This window comes from Oryzias latipes, chromosome 8 (genome assembly GCF_002234675.1).
Source record: "Oryzias latipes chromosome 8, ASM223467v1".
Lineage (NCBI taxonomy): Eukaryota > Metazoa > Chordata > Actinopteri > Beloniformes > Adrianichthyidae > Oryzias > Oryzias latipes.
In genome coordinates, this window is record NC_019866.2 from 12,009,683 (window position 1) to 12,015,682 (window position 6,000).

The window sequence follows — 6,000 nt, forward strand, 5'->3', positions numbered from 1 at the left end:
CGAGCTTCATACCAGTCATTTACCCCCATCAGTTTGTGTTCTGGGAAGAGAAGAATGCATGTAGATGAACACTGATCATTTCCAAAATACAGTTTTGTTTTACTTCTTGGAACAAATCTTATAGATACTATTATGTTGTTAAATCACGTTGGGTTCAGAGGCCTCTCCGGCTATTTACGTTGGAATATTTCCCTTTCTTTTTTCTTTTTTTTTTTTTTTACTCCTTCCCAGCACGTTACCATTGTCCATGAACTGTTCTGCTGCATCCAAATGAAACACGTTTCACTTCTCTGTGTTTATTTGATGTGCTGATTTCTGCTGTTCCTGCGGAGGGAAAGAGAGGCGAAGAAGAATAGAATCAGGGAGACCTTGCATTTGAAGAAGAGGAATTTAGTTGCTTCTGGAAGAGGTTCACTGAGGATTCATTACTATTGTAACACAGCATCCACGGAGATTGTTCCTCTTTATGTGAGGTGTTTCGCATGAACCATGTCTGTGATGAAGTTGGTGGTGGGGCCAAAATCCTCACAATGCTACAGTTTATATAGACTGCAACATCTTGTTCCTACCTCCCACCTGTTAACTTCCTGATTGAAGCTGCTTTGAAAAGCAACTGTAGTTCACCAAGTTACCACTAGGGGCCCTTTTACAAGAGAAAAACAAAACCTAATTAGTACACTATCAAGTTGGACAAATTATGTATGTGAACACGCTGTCACACAAAAAATACATTATTGTCACTTTAAATTTTAAACGCTGTACTGTCTTTTTAATGGCAGCTAACTTTGAAATCCCTTAGCTGTGATGAGAGTTTGACAGCACTTTCATTTCCATCATTTTTTAGGACAGTTGGGGTTTAGGGTTGTCATCCCCTTTCAAGATGGCGAGGACTGTCGATCTAGAAAAAAAGGTAGTAATCCAAGTGGTCATGATAGCAGAAAGCTTTATTTATTCTTTTACAATGATAGACACAGAATCTATATAAAGATAGATGCTGCATTTCTGCTTATTTTACATTTATCCAAAGTCAGTACTCATAATACATTATGGATATAGTTATTTACACGAGTACTTTTCATAATTGGTCTGATTTAATGAAATATTTAAAAAGTTCCCTTTGATATTATTAAAAATGAATGAAGAGAAAAAAAACAAAATTTTCATTAGTTTCATATTTATTTCTCCCAAAATGAAGACAATAATAAGACGAAATAACAGAAAGTGACCATGCCAATAGCAGGGATTTCCATCATTTGCTGCAATGGCGGTTTGACAGCGACCCCTCATGCTCCTCACTAGCCTCAAGTCGATTGGTTGGTTTTGTGATGCCTTTCCAGACTTTTGCCCGTCCCCCACCAAAGCCAACCCTGGGGATCATGCTGACCTCAGCGTATTGCTTATCTCGCCCTCTCCAGCAACGTTTTATGTGCAAGGTGATCTGACACTCATCATTGAACAGGACGGTTCATTGTCCAGGTCACATGGCCTTGTGTCCATTGCGTCCATTGCGGTGGTGTCTTGGTGTCAGTGGGGTCATCTGCAACAGGCCTGCAGCTGTTTGGTGTCTGCTAAACCATGTCTGGCTGCAGACGTTCTTAGGTACTGGTCATGGTTACGGTCTGTAACTTGCAGGATTTCACTCCCAGGTCTGTCACAAACTCTGCCAGAAGTTCTGTGCCTTAATGCGAGTCTACAGATGATGCTTTGAGACAAACCAGGTTCACCTGCAACATCTGACAGGCTACTACCAACCTGAAGGGGCGCTGTGGCCAGGTGGCTTTGCTCGTCCGTTAAGCAACGTCATTGTTCTTGGCTGATGGAATGATGAACTTGGAATGATTTATTAGCAAAATCAGCTTTTTATACCCACAGAATGTTCAAATTGATGAAAGATCGAAAAGGTTTTTCTTTCAGAATTTCTTGGTTTTAGAAGTAAGACTCTAAAACGGGGTGTGTCTATCACCCAATACAATTGCCTCCCTATCCCCAAAATCTGTGAAGTGAAACAAACGCTGTGTTCCTGACATCCACTCATTTTATTTACAATATCCCTGATTTATTGTGAGTGGTGCATATATATATTTTTAAATTTCACATTATCATAATTTTAAATTTGCTATAAAAATCCAATGTCCAAAATAAACTGCAAAGGATCTCATGCTCTACAGATGTTTTAAATATATTTAATTTACTATCAAAGCCTCCCAGCTCAAATACAAGTTTGGGATTTCCTCATTCTTTCCTGCTCGTGGATTTTCCTTTAATTCTCCAAAGTCCAAATGCGTGTACTTTGGTTTAATGGATGGTTGTAAACTGATAACAGCTCTTATGGAATCCGGTTTTTCTCATGCAATGAAAGCAAACCCGGCCTGGTTGGGGAATAGAGTGGGTCATTGAAATCAACCCAGCGGGCAAAAGGATGGTCCCAGAACCAGATATAACGCTAGAAAAAACTGATTCTTTAAGGAAATAAAGGCTTGTACTAAAATAATTACAGTAAAACCCAAAAAGTAACTAAGACACTCAGGAAAATCTTCATGTGAGCTGAAAACCATTAACTAGGCTGCTAACTTTGAAGTTTCTGGCAGCACTACTTGAAAAAACAAACATATCTCTGGTGGAAATTACACACTATCAGAAAAGGCTCTGATAAGGATCGTCAATGACCACAGTTCTTCGCTGCTTCTGCAGATACAAGATAAGACTGTGGTGAAGAGGAAAGTCTTCACAAACCAGGATGTTCAACTTTATTTTGCATTTATGATGGTAAACAATCAGCATTCATCCTCATTTTAAATATGACTAACATTTTATTTGAGGTTTACTGAGTCGTTAAGCTTGACAGCTGCTGGTGCTGGACATCAAAACAGCTTTTTGTGGGTGTTGTGTAGACCTCTGTTTTGATCGCTGACACCAAAACAGGTTCCAGCCATAACCTTCCTTTTAATCTGTGTTATTAGTCCAACATAGTTTCAGTCTAATTGATTGTCTAGCGCTAAAATTACCTCCGTAATTGTGCTTTTGTAAACACAAGGCATGAATGTCATTTCCACAGAGCCGACATGGCCCCCATTAAGGATCAAAGCGCGCGCTTCCTCTCGGTTATCTCTGCATCAGACAGTGGACTGTTGTGTGACAACAGTGCAGAGCAGTCGGGGAGCCTTCAGAAGTTTCCAGTCATCTTCGTCACAGCTGCTGTGCAACACCTCACCACATTCTGCTCCATTCAAAAATCCCCTCCGGTGTTTTTGGTGTAACACGATAAAGTTTTCTGAGAGAGGACAACGACGGTCCCACCCACAAGTCAGAGCCAAATTTCTAATACTACTACTGCTGCTCTGCAGAAACTATGTCCTGAATTCAACAGGTTTTTGGATTTTTTTACAGAGCCCTGGACATGACGTTCACAAAAAAAAATTGTTCCTCAAATTAATGACTTGTGGCCACCAATTTGTTTTTTGAAGGCACAAATTAGCATTTTGTGCATTAAAAATTCTATTAGCATTTTAGCATCAATTCCTACTACTAATTTGTGATTACAGAATGCTAATTTGAGTTTTCAAATTAGCATTTTGTTTTTTTTGTGTACACAAAAATGCTCATTTGTGCCCACAAAATGTAAATTTGTGCCCACAAGATAGTAATTTGTATACACAAAATCCTCATTTGTGTACACAAAATGTGATTTGTGATCAGAAAATACTAATTTGTGCCCATAAATTGCTAATCTATGGTCACATAATACCAATTTGTGCCCACAAAATGCTAATTATTGCTCAGAAAATACAATTTTTTCCTGCAAATTGCTAATCTATGGCCACATAATACTAATTTGTTTCCACAAAATGCTAAATCTTTCCCCAAAAAAATTAATTTGTGCACACAAATTGCTACATTGTACCCACAAGATGCTAATTTGCGACTTAAAAATTGTAATTTTTGTCCACAAAATGCTTCCTTGTGTTCCCAAATCTTTGCCTACAAGATAGTACTTTGTGTACACAAAAGCTTAATTTCTGTGCAGGAAATACAAATTTGTGCCCACAGGATCCTAATCTGTGGTCACTTAATACCAATTTGTGCCCACAAAATGCTAATTATTGCTTAGAAAAAACTAATTTGTCAGTTCAAATTGGTAATTTTTCTCCACAAAATGCTAATTTGTGTCCACAAGATAGTAATTTGTGTACACAAAATCCTCGTTTGTGTACACAAATTGCTAATATATGGCCACATAATACCAATTTGTGCCAACAAAATGCTAACTTTTTGGGACAAAGAGCTAATTTCTGCACACAAAATGCTACATGGTACACAAAATACTCTTTTTATGTTCAGGAAATACATATTTGTACCAACAGTAACGCTAATTTATGCCTATAAATCTTTTGCCCACAAAATGTTAACATGTGCCATAAAATACTCATTTGTGCCCACAAATTGATAATTTGTGCACACAAAAAAACAAATTGTGCCCGCAAAATGATAATTTGTGTTCCCAAATTCTAAATTTGAAGTAACAATTTCTTTTTTTTTTTTTTTGGGTTTTCTTTGAATTTCATGCCCAGGAATCCATAGATTTTGGCTAAAACAGCGTAATCATAATAAAAGACCACTGGTAAGGCTTTAAAAATTGATCAAAAGATTATAGGAGTGAGTCTTTAAGTTGCACTGTTGCCACTTTTATCTTTTTATTTGAACCTAACCTTTTTTTTAGTGCAGATGTATTTAAAAAAAATTCAATCCAAAAAGGTTTTAGCTGTGCCACAAAACCATCACGAAGCATGCTGTATTGGGGATTCATTGAGGACACAGATGCAGGGACCTTGAAGATGTGGAGTACAGATTTGAGCCGTCGATCATGCACGTGCGCGTGCGTACTCTCGCGAAAAGCCTCTGGGATTGACTGTACATCCGCATGTGATTGACAAAGTCATCATTTGCGTGAGCATGCGTGCCACTGTATCTTTTTATAGAGCTGTGTTGTGAGTCAGACCCTTGGAGGCTGCTGGTGCTGCTTGTCTATTGTATACTGCTTGCATAAATAAACCTGTTTATCGCCAACACTTCACACACCTTTTCACTGTTCTGTCGCACTTATTTCTCCTTGCTTGTCTCATTCTCTTTTTGTTGACGTTGTATTTATGGAAGAATTTTTTTCTTTTTTTTTTTCTTTCCTGGTCCTGTCACTCAAGCGCAACAGGAGCTGTGAAAAGGAATCCACAGCTGTGTGATCTGAGAACAAGTAGGTTAGAGGCTAGACAGACTAACTGAAGAAGGCACAGCAGGTTGTGCTTTTGTTGTTGTGGCATCTGATAATGTGGCTTGAGCAGAGAGGAGGAAGCGTTGCGGACTGTGTAGGAGGTTTGTCTGCATTGTTTGTCTGAGCATCTGATACGCGTCTTTCTCTTTTCACCACTCTTCCCACCTAAACGCCACTATAGGAAGGAGAGCAGTTGGTGGCATTCCCAGTAATGAACATAAAGCTGGAAATGTAAGTCCATTTTTAGCAGTATTTATTCTTTACCTGAGCCACCTACACTAGGAAAGCGCCACGGTTTCTTTCTCCTTTATCTCTTTACTTTGATCATTTCGCATTCCTTCAGCAAAGCTGGCACACATCCACACACTGCTTGCATTGCTGATGTCTCCCACACTGTATTGTTATAGCTTTAGGTTTAGTTCTGATAACTTAGAAGGATAATATACTGATAAAAATGCTAATAAATACAGATAGCAGTGATTTTATCATTTAAAATGTGCTAAATCCAACAACAAATATAACTTTTTTTCTTCTGTTCTCATGTCTCAAAACTTCTTTTTGTTTATTTTTAAATTGGACCAGAAGTACATGACTAATAAAATAGTCCTTAAAGATCCACTCACGTGTTCTTATGACATTTTTCTCATGATGGAGGACATATATAAAAAAAATTAAGCTTAAAATTGCATTTATGGTCACTTTTTTGGCAATACATACAGTTTAAATCTCTACTGTTA